The following is a 16690-nucleotide window of genomic DNA, read 5'->3' on the forward strand; positions in this document are numbered from 1 at the left end:
CTTGGCCCGCTACCTTCAAAGTTACTACAAGTGTCTAATACAGTAGGTGATGCGTGTGGCAGGTAGGGGTGGAGGGAGTGTTGCTTGCTACAGTATGTGGTGGATGGTGTAGATTCTGTAAATGATTCTCACCAAGTGACGGTAGATCCCTGGTGTACCAGAGCGGACGCACACGTTCACGTAAGACGGTATTATTATATGTAACTGTGGAAGTCTTTATATCACTACACAAATCCACGGTTCATCATTTTCAGCTGAAACTGTTGGCTGGTCGGGCCTCTCCTCCCCCACGACGGCATGCAAATATGTTGTCGGAGGATGGCTTTCCCGGAATCCGATAAATGAATATATTGTTATTGCATCAGTAATTGGGCGGGGATGTGGGTGCGGCTCTCACGAGGCATCGATCCTCGGCCATTAGATGGATTTCCTGTGTGGTCACGGCCGCTACCCTGAGGCTGAAGGACACGACCCGTGTGTGTGTGTGTGTGTGTGTGTGTGTGTGTCAGTCAGCCGGCCGCCCGGATGTTGGGTCTAGATGTCTGCTACTCGCTGGGCCACAACCCGGTTATAGCGAGGCCATAAATGGTGGAAAATATGTTCTTTTATGATGTATGAGTTGCATTATTCCGTGCGCTGGTCCTCCTATGTGCACGAGTTAATATTTAACATGTTAACCTTAACCGCGCCATGGCTTGCTCACGGTCCATACTGAGTCAGGTACAAGGGTTATTGCCCCGTCACGTCACTATATCAATAACCAATCACTTTACGGGATAGGTTTGTAGCGTCATACATTCTGTGATGTCACAGTTTTATCACCCAATCAGATCACCTTCTTTAACGTTGTACTTTCACGGTCCAATCAGGTTGCAGCGTAGATTTCAACTGTCACACATTCTGCGTTTCATGCGTCGTGTAGCCAGCCATATTGTTGTCTGGTCGAGGGTTGGGACAACAGCGTAGTCACGCGCTGCTCGCTAATGATGTCTACGTGCTCACCACCTGCACGTAGAAGGATTTACAACTGTTTACGTGGTTGAGTTAATCTTTTATACCGATTGGAGATGCCCGGAAAATGTTCGAATCCCAGATAAAGACATGGTATAAAAACAAGAAAATAATTTTGAGTTTATGTAATCAGCATATGTAATGTGTTCGACGTAAATCCAGTTTCATAAGAGCTGTTTACACAATTCTGGTTTATAGATGAAATAAGATTTTACTGCCTTTCAGTGTTACCAGCCGAGGGATGAATGCTGTATAGTCTGATTGGCGGCGTTGCTTACCTTCAGCCATTACGTCTAGGCTTCACAGAAGGTAAACACCTGAGGGACGCCTTCCTGCTCCTGCCCCCGGCTCCCTGTGAGCAGCAGCACACGGCTCCCCGTCATAGTGAGCAGGAGGAAGGCGGGACACGGCGGAATAACTCCTGACAAACGTCTCGTAAACAATACTTAACTTGGTAAAAAAGACAAGACAAATGTGAATAATTTGAGCAGTTGTTAAGATAATATGAAGTTGTGGTTATGAAGTTGGGGTTATATTTTGTTAAAGAATAGCATTAGTAGGTGTATGGTCTCGTCTTGCTTCACACCGAACTTGTGACGTACCGTACTACTGGAATCAACTTCCAGGATGTAAAGTCGTTGGATTAACGAGACGATGAACGATACTGTCGTTAAACATTATGATACGAAGAAGAAATATGCGAAGTGTTCATACATATATAGACAGTGGGAACAGCGAAAGCGGGCGAGGCCGCGACACTGGAAGGAAACTTTGGCAGTGGCTGCGGTGAGGTCAGTGTGCACAGCGCTTGTTGTGACCAGCGACGTGCGGCCGCTGCCGCAAGTGGCGCTCTCTGCGGCAACACAAGGTGACTGTGTAGACTTGAGGGCGTTTAGATGCACGTGCGTGAATGTTGTGCACACGCACGTGTATGTTTGCGTCTGTCTGTTACGTGGTTCATTCATTGCCCATCATTTATTTCCACCAGTTATGGCTACGGAACGGGATCTGCCCACCTCCCATCTTCACTGTCACAGCCTCAGCCTTGTTACCACCCACACCCTCTGCTCCCTTCCTCGCTAACAACCCGTTCTCTTCATGACCGCCCTCCACATGAGCCAGCCTCTCGCATCTTACAGCCGCTTCCGATTAGCCCAGAACTCTCTTTCTCTTCTCTCTCATTTAAGCCGCAGGAGTGTACCACACCCAGACAGTGTGGGAGGCTGGCATCATTACAGCCACACAGTGTAGGAGGCTACACAACGCCCTAGCCAGACAGTGTAGGAGGCTACACAACGCCCTAGCCAGACAGTGTAGGAGGCTACACAACGCCCTAGCCAGACAGTGTAGGAGGCTACACAATGCTCCAGCCAGACAGTGTAGGAGGCTACACAACGCTCCAGCCAGACAGTGTAGGAGGCTACACAATGCTCCAGCCAGACAGTGTAGGAGGCTACACTGTGTGAAGGTGAACAATTAGACTTGAACATATCAAAGATCTTCAAGACACTGAAGTAAACAAACATAGCAATGTATGTAGTTAGATATAGATCAGTATAGATCTGTTAGCAGTACACACACACACACACACACACACACACACACACACACACACACACACACACACACACACACACACACACTGCTTAATGGGCACCATATCGTTCATATATGATCCCAAATTACCATAATGACCCAACTTAACGAGACACGTAATATAATTGGCCCCACCGGTGGCAGGACGGCATAATTGGGTGTGTGTGGATGGCGACAACCCACCGCTCACTAGCACTTATACTTTAGTGCTTACTTAGAATTATTCTTATACTTGAGGTCATTTATACACTCACTAGCGTGAACAGGGCGGCCGCGGTCAGACGCACTCGCTGAGAGGTCAGAGATCATGTGCTAATAAGGCACTTATCCTCGACTTAATGACTCAACGATGGTGAAGGATTTACTGTTTTCTTACTCTCAGGGTCACTACTGTACCCAGCCAAGGTCACAACTGTACCCAGCCAAGGTCACTACTGTACCCAGCCAAGGTCACAACTGTACCCAGCCAAGGTCACAACTGTACCCAGCCAAGGTCACTACCGTACCCAGCCAGGGTTACTACTGTAGCCAGCCAGGGTCACTACTGTACCTAGTCAGGGTCACTATTGTACCCAGCCAAGGTCACAACTGTACCCAGCCAAGGTCACAACTGTACCCAGCCAAGGTCACAACTGTACCCAGCCAAGGTCACAACTGTACCCAGCCAAGGTCACAACTGTACCCAGCCAAGGTCACAACTGTACCCAGCCAAGGTCACAACTGTACCCAGCCAAGGTCACAACTGTACCCAGCCAAGGTCACAACTGTACCCAGCCAAGGTCACAACTGTACCCAGCCAAGGTCACAACTGTACCCAGCCAAGGTCACAACTGTACCCAGCCAAGGTCACAACTGTACCCAGCCAAGGTCACAACTGTACCCAGCCAAGGTCACAACTGTACCCAGCCAAGGTCACAACTGTACCCAGCCAAGGTCACAACTGTACCCAGCCAAGGTCACAACTGTACCCAGCCAAGGTCACAACTGTACCCAGCCAAGGTCACAACTGTACCCAGCCAAGGTCACAACTGTACCCAGCCAAGGTCACAACTGTACCCAGCCAAGGTCACAACTGTACCCAGCCAAGGTCACAACTGTACCCAGCCAAGGTCACAACTGTACCCAGCCAAGGTCACAACTGTACCCAGCCAAGGTCACAACTGTACCCAGCCAAGGTCACAACTGTACCCAGCCAAGGTCACAACTGTACCCAGCCAAGGTCACAACTGTACCCAGCCAAGGTCACAACTGTACCCAGCCAAGGTCACAACTGTACCCAGCCAAGGTCACAACTGTACCCAGCCAAGGTCACAACTGTACCCAGCCAAGGTCACAACTGTACCCAGCCAAGGTCACAACTGTACCCAGCCAAGGTCACAACTGTACCCAGCCAAGGTCACAACTGTACCCAGCCAAGGTCACAACTGTACCCAGCCAAGGTCACAACTGTACCCAGCCAAGGTCACAACTGTACCCAGCCAAGGTCACAACTGTACCCAGCCAAGGTCACAACTGTACCCAGCCAAGGTCACAACTGTACCCAGCCAAGGTCACAACTGTACCCAGCCAAGGTCACAACTGTACCCAGCCAAGGTCACAACTGTACCCAGCCAAGGTCACAACTGTACCCAGCCAAGGTCACAACTGTACCCAGCCAAGGTCACAACTGTACCCAGCCAAGGTCACAACTGTACCCAGCCAAGGTCACAACTGTACCCAGCCAAGGTCACAACTGTACCCAGCCAAGGTCACAACTGTACCCAGCCAAGGTCACAACTGTACCCAGCCAAGGTCACAACTGTACCCAGCCAAGGTCACAACTGTACCCAGCCAAGGTCACAACTGTACCCAGCCAAGGTCACAACTGTACCCAGCCAAGGTCACAACTGTACCCAGCCAAGGTCACAACTGTACCCAGCCAAGGTCACAACTGTACCCAGCCAAGGTCACAACTGTACCCAGCCAAGGTCACAACTGTACCCAGCCAAGGTCACAACTGTACCCAGCCAAGGTCACAACTGTACCCAGCCAAGGTCACAACTGTACCCAGCCAAGGTCACAACTGTACCCAGCCAAGGTCACAACTGTACCCAGCCAAGGTCACAACTGTACCCAGCCAAGGTCACAACTGTACCCAGCCAAGGTCACAACTGTACCCAGCCAAGGTCACAACTGTACCCAGCCAAGGTCACAACTGTACCCAGCCAAGGTCACAACTGTACCCAGCCAAGGTCACAACTGTACCCAGCCAAGGTCACAACTGTACCCAGCCAAGGTCACAACTGTACCCAGCCAAGGTCACAACTGTACCCAGCCAAGGTCACAACTGTACCCAGCCAAGGTCACAACTGTACCCAGCCAAGGTCACAACTGTACCCAGCCAAGGTCACAACTGTACCCAGCCAAGGTCACAACTGTACCCAGCCAAGGTCACAACTGTACCCAGCCAAGGTCACAACTGTACCCAGCCAAGGTCACAACTGTACCCAGCCAAGGTCACAACTGTACCCAGCCAAGGTCACAACTGTACCCAGCCAAGGTCACAACTGTACCCAGCCAAGGTCACAACTGTACCCAGCCAAGGTCACAACTGTACCCAGCCAAGGTCACAACTGTACCCAGCCAAGGTCACAACTGTACCCAGCCAAGGTCACAACTGTACCCAGCCAAGGTCACAACTGTACCCAGCCAAGGTCACAACTGTACCCAGCCAAGGTCACAACTGTACCCAGCCAAGGTCACAACTGTACCCAGCCAAGGTCACAACTGTACCCAGCCAAGGTCACAACTGTACCCAGCCAAGGTCACAACTGTACCCAGCCAAGGTCACAACTGTACCCAGCCAAGGTCACAACTGTACCCAGCCAAGGTCACAACTGTACCCAGCCAAGGTCACAACTGTACCCAGCCAAGGTCACAACTGTACCCAGCCAAGGTCACAACTGTACCCAGCCAAGGTCACAACTGTACCCAGCCAAGGTCACAACTGTACCCAGCCAAGGTCACAACTGTACCCAGCCAAGGTCACAACTGTACCCAGCCAAGGTCACAACTGTACCCAGCCAAGGTCACAACTGTACCCAGCCAAGGTCACAACTGTACCCAGCCAAGGTCACAACTGTACCCAGCCAAGGTCACAACTGTACCCAGCCAAGGTCACAACTGTACCCAGCCAAGGTCACAACTGTACCCAGCCAAGGTCACAACTGTACCCAGCCAAGGTCACAACTGTACCCAGCCAAGGTCACAACTGTACCCAGCCAAGGTCACAACTGTACCCAGCCAAGGTCACAACTGTACCCAGCCAAGGTCACAACTGTACCCAGCCAAGGTCACAACTGTACCCAGCCAAGGTCACAACTGTACCCAGCCAAGGTCACAACTGTACCCAGCCAAGGTCACAACTGTACCCAGCCAAGGTCACAACTGTACCCAGCCAAGGTCACAACTGTACCCAGCCAAGGTCACAACTGTACCCAGCCAAGGTCACAACTGTACCCAGCCAAGGTCACAACTGTACCCAGCCAAGGTCACAACTGTACCCAGCCAAGGTCACAACTGTACCCAGCCAAGGTCACAACTGTACCCAGCCAAGGTCACAACTGTACCCAGCCAAGGTCACAACTGTACCCAGCCAAGGTCACAACTGTACCCAGCCAAGGTCACAACTGTACCCAGCCAAGGTCACAACTGTACCCAGCCAAGGTCACAACTGTACCCAGCCAAGGTCACAACTGTACCCAGCCAAGGTCACAACTGTACCCAGCCAAGGTCACAACTGTACCCAGCCAAGGTCACAACTGTACCCAGCCAAGGTCACAACTGTACCCAGCCAAGGTCACAACTGTACCCAGCCAAGGTCACAACTGTACCCAGCCAAGGTCACAACTGTACCCAGCCAAGGTCACAACTGTACCCAGCCAAGGTCACAACTGTACCCAGCCAAGGTCACAACTGTACCCAGCCAAGGTCACAACTGTACCCAGCCAAGGTCACAACTGTACCCAGCCAAGGTCACAACTGTACCCAGCCAAGGTCACAACTGTACCCAGCCAAGGTCACAACTGTACCCAGCCAAGGTCACAACTGTACCCAGCCAAGGTCACAACTGTACCCAGCCAAGGTCACAACTGTACCCAGCCAAGGTCACAACTGTACCCAGCCAAGGTCACAACTGTACCCAGCCAAGGTCACAACTGTACCCAGCCAAGGTCACAACTGTACCCAGCCAAGGTCACAACTGTACCCAGCCAAGGTCACAACTGTACCCAGCCAAGGTCACAACTGTACCCAGCCAAGGTCACAACTGTACCCAGCCAAGGTCACAACTGTACCCAGCCAAGGTCACAACTGTACCCAGCCAAGGTCACAACTGTACCCAGCCAAGGTCACAACTGTACCCAGCCAAGGTCACAACTGTACCCAGCCAAGGTCACAACTGTACCCAGCCAAGGTCACAACTGTACCCAGCCAAGGTCACAACTGTACCCAGCCAAGGTCACAACTGTACCCAGCCAAGGTCACAACTGTACCCAGCCAAGGTCACAACTGTACCCAGCCAAGGTCACAACTGTACCCAGCCAAGGTCACAACTGTACCCAGCCAAGGTCACAACTGTACCCAGCCAAGGTCACAACTGTACCCAGCCAAGGTCACAACTGTACCCAGCCAAGGTCACAACTGTACCCAGCCAAGGTCACAACTGTACCCAGCCAAGGTCACAACTGTACCCAGCCAAGGTCACAACTGTACCCAGCCAAGGTCACAACTGTACCCAGCCAAGGTCACAACTGTACCCAGCCAAGGTCACAACTGTACCCAGCCAAGGTCACAACTGTACCCAGCCAAGGTCACAACTGTACCCAGCCAAGGTCACAACTGTACCCAGCCAAGGTCACAACTGTACCCAGCCAAGGTCACAACTGTACCCAGCCAAGGTCACAACTGTACCCAGCCAAGGTCACAACTGTACCCAGCCAAGGTCACAACTGTACCCAGCCAAGGTCACAACTGTACCCAGCCAAGGTCACAACTGTACCCAGCCAAGGTCACAACTGTACCCAGCCAAGGTCACAACTGTACCCAGCCAAGGTCACAACTGTACCCAGCCAAGGTCACAACTGTACCCAGCCAAGGTCACAACTGTACCCAGCCAAGGTCACAACTGTACCCAGCCAAGGTCACAACTGTACCCAGCCAAGGTCACAACTGTACCCAGCCAAGGTCACAACTGTACCCAGCCAAGGTCACAACTGTACCCAGCCAAGGTCACAACTGTACCCAGCCAAGGTCACAACTGTACCCAGCCAAGGTCACAACTGTACCCAGCCAAGGTCACAACTGTACCCAGCCAAGGTCACAACTGTACCCAGCCAAGGTCACAACTGTACCCAGCCAAGGTCACAACTGTACCCAGCCAAGGTCACAACTGTACCCAGCCAAGGTCACAACTGTACCCAGCCAAGGTCACAACTGTACCCAGCCAAGGTCACAACTGTACCCAGCCAAGGTCACAACTGTACCCAGCCAAGGTCACAACTGTACCCAGCCAAGGTCACAACTGTACCCAGCCAAGGTCACAACTGTACCCAGCCAAGGTCACAACTGTACCCAGCCAAGGTCACAACTGTACCCAGCCAAGGTCACAACTGTACCCAGCCAAGGTCACAACTGTACCCAGCCAAGGTCACAACTGTACCCAGCCAAGGTCACAACTGTACCCAGCCAAGGTCACAACTGTACCCAGCCAAGGTCACAACTGTACCCAGCCAAGGTCACAACTGTACCCAGCCAAGGTCACAACTGTACCCAGCCAAGGTCACAACTGTACCCAGCCAAGGTCACAACTGTACCCAGCCAAGGTCACAACTGTACCCAGCCAAGGTCACAACTGTACCCAGCCAAGGTCACAACTGTACCCAGCCAAGGTCACAACTGTACCCAGCCAAGGTCACAACTGTACCCAGCCAAGGTCACAACTGTACCCAGCCAAGGTCACAACTGTACCCAGCCAAGGTCACAACTGTACCCAGCCAAGGTCACAACTGTACCCAGCCAAGGTCACAACTGTACCCAGCCAAGGTCACAACTGTACCCAGCCAAGGTCACAACTGTACCCAGCCAAGGTCACAACTGTACCCAGCCAAGGTACTGGGGTGATGTTTGCCTGTGTCACAGGCTCGTTATGTAAGCCTTCGTGAGCATGGCGGGAGGAGTGTCCACTTACACCAGACTTGTGGGGTGTGCTATCGGTGGTGGTGGAGGAGGTGGTGGTGGTGGAGGAGGTGGGGGTGGTGGTGTTGGAGGTGGTGGTGGCGGCAGGTCACAGCTGTGTGAGGGAGATGATGAGGGAAGAGAGCAGGAGTACGAGTTTACCGAGCAGGAGGAGTGAGGTCATGAGTGTCGTGAAGGATAACAACATGACCTTACCTGGTCGTATGATCCAGCTGCAGCTGGGAGGCTGCCACCGTCCCTCACCGTACACGTCGGGGTAGCGCATCACAAACACATTCACATTTGTAATCCTTCCTGTTATCCTTCTGCAAAATTTTGTTATTTTTTCTTAGCCTCTCCTTGCGTCTTTGAGTTTATTCCTTTCTCTGTTTCATTGAAGACTTGGTGTTGATGAAGCGTGTGGTCCGTGACTGAAGCCTTTGATATCAAAAAGCAAGACAGGATCAGGTCGTGGGTGAGGTATGGTGAGGATGGTAGGACCAGGTCGGGGTGGGGGGGGGGGGGGGGCTCTCCTGAGAGCAGGGGAGGGAGGCAGGTCCACCTCAGGCATGTGACCTTAATCACCTGAAGGAGGTTAGGATGGAGGTCAGGTCAGGTCTCGTGCACTGGACCACATGTCACGCTCAGAGAGAGAAAAAAAAGTTTACTTTTATTGATAGACTCAACTTGCAGCGGCCTCGGCGAGTCTAAATTCAATTTCACGAACTTTGATAAGGTTTGGATACCAGGGCAACAGCCACACGCGGGTCCTGAAGAAGTTGTGAAAGATATAGAAAACTGATTTTGTTTTTGTTTACCAGTAATAAACCAGGAAAGGTTTACACTTCAACATTTGAGCAACAGGATGAAACTAGGATGACTCTCAAGGTTAGACCAATGTGGTTATTCTTAGCTTACGGAGGCCGAATCCTTCATCTTTCGCTGCAGCTGCTGAAGAAGGATGTCTTGACCTGTCCCTCACTTCTGAATGTTCCTTGAGTGACAGATGACGGGGAAGGCAGAAGGTGTGTTGAAGGCTTGATACAGACGTGGTGGAAGGCTAATAAGGGACGCGCTGGAAGGCTTGGTAGGGGACGTGCTGGAAGATGTGGTAAGGACGTGCTGGAAGACTTGGTAGGAACATGCTGGAAGACTTGATAGACGCGCTGGAAGACCTGGTAGGGACATGCTGGAAGGCCTGGTAGGGACATGCTGGAAGACCTGGTAGGGACATGCTGGAAGGCCTGGTAGGGACGTGCTGGAAGGCCTGGTGGGGACATGCTGGAAGGCCTGATGGAGACGTGCTTGAAGACCTGGTCGGGACATGCTGGAAGGCCTGGTAGGGACATGCTGGAAGGCCTGGTAGGGGCATGCTGGAAGGAAGGGACCTGTTCGCACATTTCATCCTGGTTCTGTGTGTGTCCTGGAAGGTTTGTATGGGACGTGTCCAGTACGAGATGTATCTTGATGACCTGCTGCCTGTTGATGGTCGGTAGGTCGACACTAGCTGGGGAGGACGACGACCAACTGGTAGATGGTGAAGGTGAGCAAGACAGACTTGGGCATGTGTTTGAGTACTGCAGAAGGATTGAGAGGCTTGAAGTAGATTAGTTGATTGTAATAGTTACTAATAAAAGGGAAGATAGTAGAAGTTGAAGGGTAGATAACAGTAGTGGTAGTAAGTCAATAGATGGTCATCAAATATGGAGTCATCAATGATGATTATTAGAGGAATCCGTGAGCGGTGTTGGTGGTGGTATAACGTGAGAAGGTTAGTGGTTCACTGTATCTACCAAGGTCGTTGTGTTAATAATGTAAACTATTCTCGGGCCGCTGGGCACCACGACCACCTGGCTCGATAATCAACTCTCACGGCCCCGCACTCCTGCAGGAAGCACATTAATACCTGATGATGATGTCACCATTGCAGCGGAATCCTACGGTATTTATTCAATCTTCCTGCTCAACGGTACGACTCTTGAGCAAGACGGTACAGAGGTCTGGACTTTGTCCGTACCCTTAAAGATCAGGTCAGAAGACATGCCATCACATCTTGGGGTCATACTGATGTGCTCAAGTGTCGTACCGACGTACTCAAGGATCGTACTGTCGTGCTCAAGGGTTGTGAGAAAGCGTGTAGTGTAACCAGTGAAGACAGTATGTTCAGCTTATCGTAAGAAAGCTTATACTGAGACATATGTGGCTGTAGTAGACAGGCTCAGTTGTAGATAAAGATCAACAAGTTGACTGTACCCAAAATCCTACTGTAATGACCTGGTTCCTGGGGATCCCGTGTCGTGTTTTGTGCTGAGGTCATCACTTCCTCGAATTAAAAAGGTCACTCGAGTGTCAGTATGTGAGAGTAACACTCCAGTCTTCCCCAGCCACTTCTACAATACCACCTGTATAATTCACATGATCCTCCTGTTGTTTATTTGTTTGTTTATGGCTATGGATGAGTTTGTTGGCCTGTCTTCGACCAGATGTGTCCCTGGGATATAGTTCATGGGACACATGTGGTGGAAAGTAAGCCACCTCGACTGGCTCAGTCAGCCTGGCCAGGTGAGGCCAGATGACAGTCTAGGCAGGTGGGTTGGCCGCAGGTGGCTCAGTTCAGGTGGTGGCTTGGCTGAGGTGGTATGCTTGGTGTGGCGTGGCCCAGGTGACTCACCTCAGGTGAATGCACCCCCCGTGTTGTGACCCCCCCCCCCCCCCCACACACACACAGGTATTCAGGTCAAGGACAATCTGGTCATAGTGTAGCTCCCTACCCACCCACGACTGAGCTCAGGGTCACTGACTGTGTGAGTGACTGTGAGAGTGTGTGAGCGGATGGGAGGGGCTGAACGTACTGTGAAGTCTCTGTGTGTGGCTGGCTGTTAGTAATCCCGAGAACCAAGCAAGAGTTACCTTAATGAGTGGCAGGTGACCGTGACAGCGCGAGTATAGACGTGAGTGACCTTGAGTCTCGGTTGCTAGACGTGAGTTACCATAAGAAACCTCAGAGTGATTATTGATAGGCTGAGGGTAATGCAGGACTTGCCTGCGTCACTCAGGCGTCAGGTGCCACCACTTGAGGGCAGCACCCACCGTCACTCACTTGAGTAACAAGTGGATAAGGGTCGCACTCACCGTCACTCATCAGAGAGCTGGAGTGTTGAGGTCCAGGGGCGGCCCTCGTTAGTGTCAGTCATTTCGGTACACGCACATACCCACACACAAAAGAGTTGGGACCCCACCAGTGTAAAACTCCCTCCCCGTGCAGCAGCAATAGGTAATTATGTACACACACACACACACACACACACACACACACACACACACACACACACACTCACACACACACACACACACACACAAACGCGCGGGGATGGTGGGGGGGGGGGGGTGCTAGAGTTAGCCTGAAGATTAGAGGGGAAGGGGATGGGAAGGAGGGATAGAGTGTGGACTGGACAGCTTGGATAAAGGGCAGGAGAGTGCAGGATGGAGATAGAAGTGAGAAGGCAATAAGAAGACTGATGTTGAAGAGGAGATAGAGGGAGACTGGGAAGTAAGAAAGTGGGTAGAGAATAGAGGTAATGAAGGTGGACAGATGAAGAGACTTCGGGGGGATTGTACCATTAGACCAGCAGTGATTACGTCAGTACGAGGCCACGGGACCACACAGACGTGTGACACGGAAATGAAGAAAGTCGAAGGAGAGAAACTCCCGGAATGATTGAGAGAATTACATGGTGATCGAACGATGCAGTCTGAATGATTGAGAGAGAGAGAGAGAGAGAGAGAGAGGTGGGATGCTGCTGCTGCAAATCTCCAGTATTGATAGTGTGAAGGCGGAGGTGAGTGTGACCTTTCAGACGTGACCTGGACAAGACTTCGACCTTTACATTGCGCCAGGGTTGACCACCCACAAGTATCCTTGGCATCCCTGACCTGACCACCTACAGCCTGACCTTCACCTGACTGTCATACGACTCAGCACCACAGGTAATCCCAGCCGCCCTCACCCCCAGGATCACCAGAGGACAAGAGATGTCTGACCTTTACAAAATCGTCAGTTCCGTCATACATATATGTCAGCCATCAGTCAGTAAACACCCACATATGAGACACTAAATAGACGTTGCAGAAATTATTTATTTTCTCTGATGAGAATGTGATTATATGAGATTTTGTTCCTCATGTGGACACCTGGAGGTGAGGTGAGGTAATGTTCGTGCACGTCTTGTTGCCGGTGGTGAGGCTGGACGCTGGTGGAGGAGGAAGGTCACTAGGGGACGGCAGGAGGACGTGCAGGACACAGTCGTGTGGGGTGGTCCCCGAGCGTCCTGCAGCAGGTTGGTCACCTAGTGTCCTGCAGGAGGTTGGTCACCTAGTGTCCTGCAGGGAGAGGTCACCTAGGGTCTCACGGTGAAGGACTGGTGCACCTGACAGCCCGGGATGCACCAGGAAGGATAGAAGGAAGGAAGAGAAGGGAGTAAGTAGACAGAGGTGAAGGAGTAGCTCTTCAGGGAGGAAGGGAGGGTTGGATAGCTGGTGGTGGTGGGGGGGGGGGGGGAGGTATAGAGGGACCTTAGTACAAGAGTTTCATCAAGACGGTCAGCGTGACCCTGGAAGATGGCCTCGCCGGGTCACCCAGGTATTAATGCACGACATTGACCATCGTAAAACGACAAACGAGACCATAAATTATTCTCCTGGAATTAACAGCTGTTGATTGTGGCGTTGGCCGGCACCAGCTTGGTACTGTTCCTATAATGTCGGCCGCACTAACATGGTTGGCAGGTGAGCTGGAGTGTTGTGAGCGTCTGGCGAGGTCATCACTTCAGGAGGGAGGAAGAGTGTGGTCTTCCACGGTGCTTCCACAGTTTGTGGGATTACCATTTGAGTGTTACGGCGGCAGAGAGAGACAAACAAGTATATACAGTAAAATACTACCCATGAAGGTACAATACTTAAAACGTTGATAAAGAAAACAACTTTCATTATCAGTCGTCCAAGAAACAGGTCGTTCTTTAATGTTACTATCACTGGCGTTTTGGCAGGAAAAGTAATCATTCATTATCATTATTATTATTATTATTATTATTATTATTATTATTATTATTACTATTACTATTGTTGTTGTTGTTGTTATTATTATTATTATTATTATTATTATTATTATTATTATTATTATTATGATTATCATTATTATTATTATTATTACTATCATTATTATTATTATCCAGTACCAGTTGTATTACTATGAATTTTGAGCGTGTCTCCTGCTCCAGAAATGTTACATAAATCTCAGGTAATACACCGTCACTACCGAGATAAGAAAATCACTTTTGATACCTAAACCTGACGAGGTGGTTGTGTCGGCCATGTTTAGTGTTAGCTGTCCGCCTGCTTCACTGAAGGTAAGCATTGATATCCTTCTGTTGTATCAAGGAAGTTAACAACAGGAAGACTATGACCTTGACTATAATTTGTCTGGGGTTATATTTAGCCTCAACGGTTAGTAAGAATACAAAGGTATTTCAATGTTGTAAAACGTTGGTGAGTCGTGCATACTGGCTAGGCTGTAGCTGCTGTGGCTCTCAGACCACACAAATCTTTCTCTCAGTATCAGAATGTAACACGCTGACGGAAGGACTTCCTTACGTTTAACAGTATTCTGATATCTTCGAAACCATTAAGTGTAAGGGAAATATAAACGGATAATTAACATTATGGGTAACGATACAGCTTAACCGAAATTGCAAAAAGTAAAAGATTATGGCGTGGATGACGTGTGTGAAAGCTAGGCTTTTTCTATACGTATGACGCTTGAGGCTGGACTTGTCTGTGTGTTGCCTCCCAGGATCAACACTGTAGGAACAGATGGTTATCATGCTGATTATTATTTACAAATGTTATAAACTTATGACGGACATTATGCGTCATGACCTACATATATGATCAAAACACTCTTGAATCATATATAGATACGATGATAAAACATCTTCATATTATCTTCGTCAGTAGATAAGTTGCTTATATCTTATCTTCATTAGTAGTACAGTGAAACACAGTACAGTACGCTGTTGCTTACACAGACTCACTCGGGCTTAACGTACTCAGCGCACTCTGCTGGTTAACCTTACCCACCCGTGTCTGACGCACTCGACGAACCCTACGTACTCTGTGCACCCTCCTCACCCTGTCCGACGTACTCAGTGCACCCTCTTCACCTCCTCACCCTACCCTACGAACTCTGTGCACCTTCCTCACCCTACCCTACGTACTCTGTGCACCTTCCTCGCGCTACCAGATGTACTCTCTGCACCCTAGTGTCCGTGTTTGAGGTACTCTGTGCGCCCTACCCGTCCTGCCTCACGCACCCTACCCATCCTGCCTTACGCACCTTACCAAACGCACTCTGTCAGATGACAATCGCTGGCAGGCGGGTGATGACTACGTTTGGTTAGTCCTGTGTCTGTCTGTCTGTATGTATGTATGTGTGTATGCATTTTTCCAGTATGTTTTTCTTTTCTGTCTTCTCTGTCTCTGCCTGCATTATTCATTCTCTGTTCAGTCGCCTTCCTCACTACCTGTCTGTGAATCGCATATCAGTTCCGTTTCAGCAAACACCAGGGTCGTGTTAGCCAGTCTGTTCAGTGTAGACGTCAGAGCCACAGCAGGATACACGTGTCGAGCATATTTGTTCTCAACCTCTGCGTTGTGCTGCTGCAGACAGTGTACTGCAGTACAGCTGAATGTTGGAGAGCGAGGGAGCTGAAGGCTACAACAGCTGAGTGTTGGAGAACAGAGGGATTGGTGAGGACAACAGCTGAGTGTTGGAGAACAAAGGGATTGGTGGGGACAACTGCCGAGTGTTGGAGAACATGGGGGCTGAAGCCTACATCAGACTCTCAGTCCACACCACAACTAACCCCAAAATGTTTACCATTACAAGATTTTGTCCTCAATTTTGATACGTCAATACCCAGGCTCACCAGCTCCACCCAACCCCACTGCTTCCCTCCCACAACCCCGTAGCCTCACCCTAACAACCCTGTTACCTCACTCTCCCACCCTACGACCCCATTCCCACAAGGCCAGTACGTACTAGTGATCCCCTCCAGCCCCCACCGTCCCTTGTCTCATGATGAGGACGCTAAGGGACACATCACTGGCTGACTCATCATACTCATCCAGACGTCAAAAGGAATGACGTCACGGTGCGTGACTGTGATGTGGTCGTGTGTCACACGACCTTTGGCCGGGTCGTGACGTCAAGGTCAATCAGCTCTGGTTCCTCCCTGGAACAAAGGCTACCAGTAATTGCCTTGTTACCATCCAATGATTACTGATAATTACAGGCGGACAGCAGAGGGATTATCATCATCAGGAAGCTGCAGATTGTGAATTATATACAAATTATTGACTGAATTATAGATTCTGTAGCTGAATTGATAACATAAATGAGAATGTGAATTTTGTTGAAAATGATAACTAGCAATTGTGTGGTTATGATGGTTTAAGTCAACAGGGTGACCTGGGTGGGAGGTCGGATCACCCTAATTCGGTGGTTTGACCTGATCCGTAAGGTCGGGGTCAAAGGGTCCTTCGTCGTCCCTAAGGGTCGTACCATCATGGGGGGGGGGGGGGGGGACCGTCGTGTTGCAGGTCGTGCGAAGAATCATATCCTCCTCCTCGTCACTCTCAACCCTCGCACCCAAGGGTCGTTCATCGTGTCCACAGCTGACACCGCCATGCACACAGGGTCGCAGCTTCATGACCAGGGGTCGTGCCGTCGTACTGAAGGGTTTTAAGGTCGTACTGAAGGGTCGTACCGTCGTACTGAAGGATCGTAAACTCCAACACCTTTCCCCGCCACACA

At 50.6% G+C, this 16690-nt stretch overlaps 1 protein-coding gene across 3 annotated transcripts in view; it reads left to right on the top strand.

Annotated features, from left to right (window-relative positions):
* Positions 1–16690, top strand: part of LOC139752954 (uncharacterized) — a 67475-nt gene that overhangs the window by 38608 nt on the left and 12177 nt on the right. Inside the window, exon 1 of one of the 3 annotated variants that reach the window (XM_071669073.1) lies at positions 14160–14225. The exons of the other annotated variants lie outside the window; for them this stretch is intronic. The gene's annotated coding sequence lies outside the window, so the exon portion shown is untranslated. Of the gene's footprint in view, positions 1–14159; positions 14226–16690 lie in introns of those variants that run through there. 3 annotated transcript variants of the gene reach the window in all.

This window comes from Panulirus ornatus, chromosome 13 (assembly GCF_036320965.1).
Source record: "Panulirus ornatus isolate Po-2019 chromosome 13, ASM3632096v1, whole genome shotgun sequence".
In the NCBI taxonomy this organism is placed as follows: domain Eukaryota; kingdom Metazoa; phylum Arthropoda; class Malacostraca; order Decapoda; family Palinuridae; genus Panulirus; species Panulirus ornatus.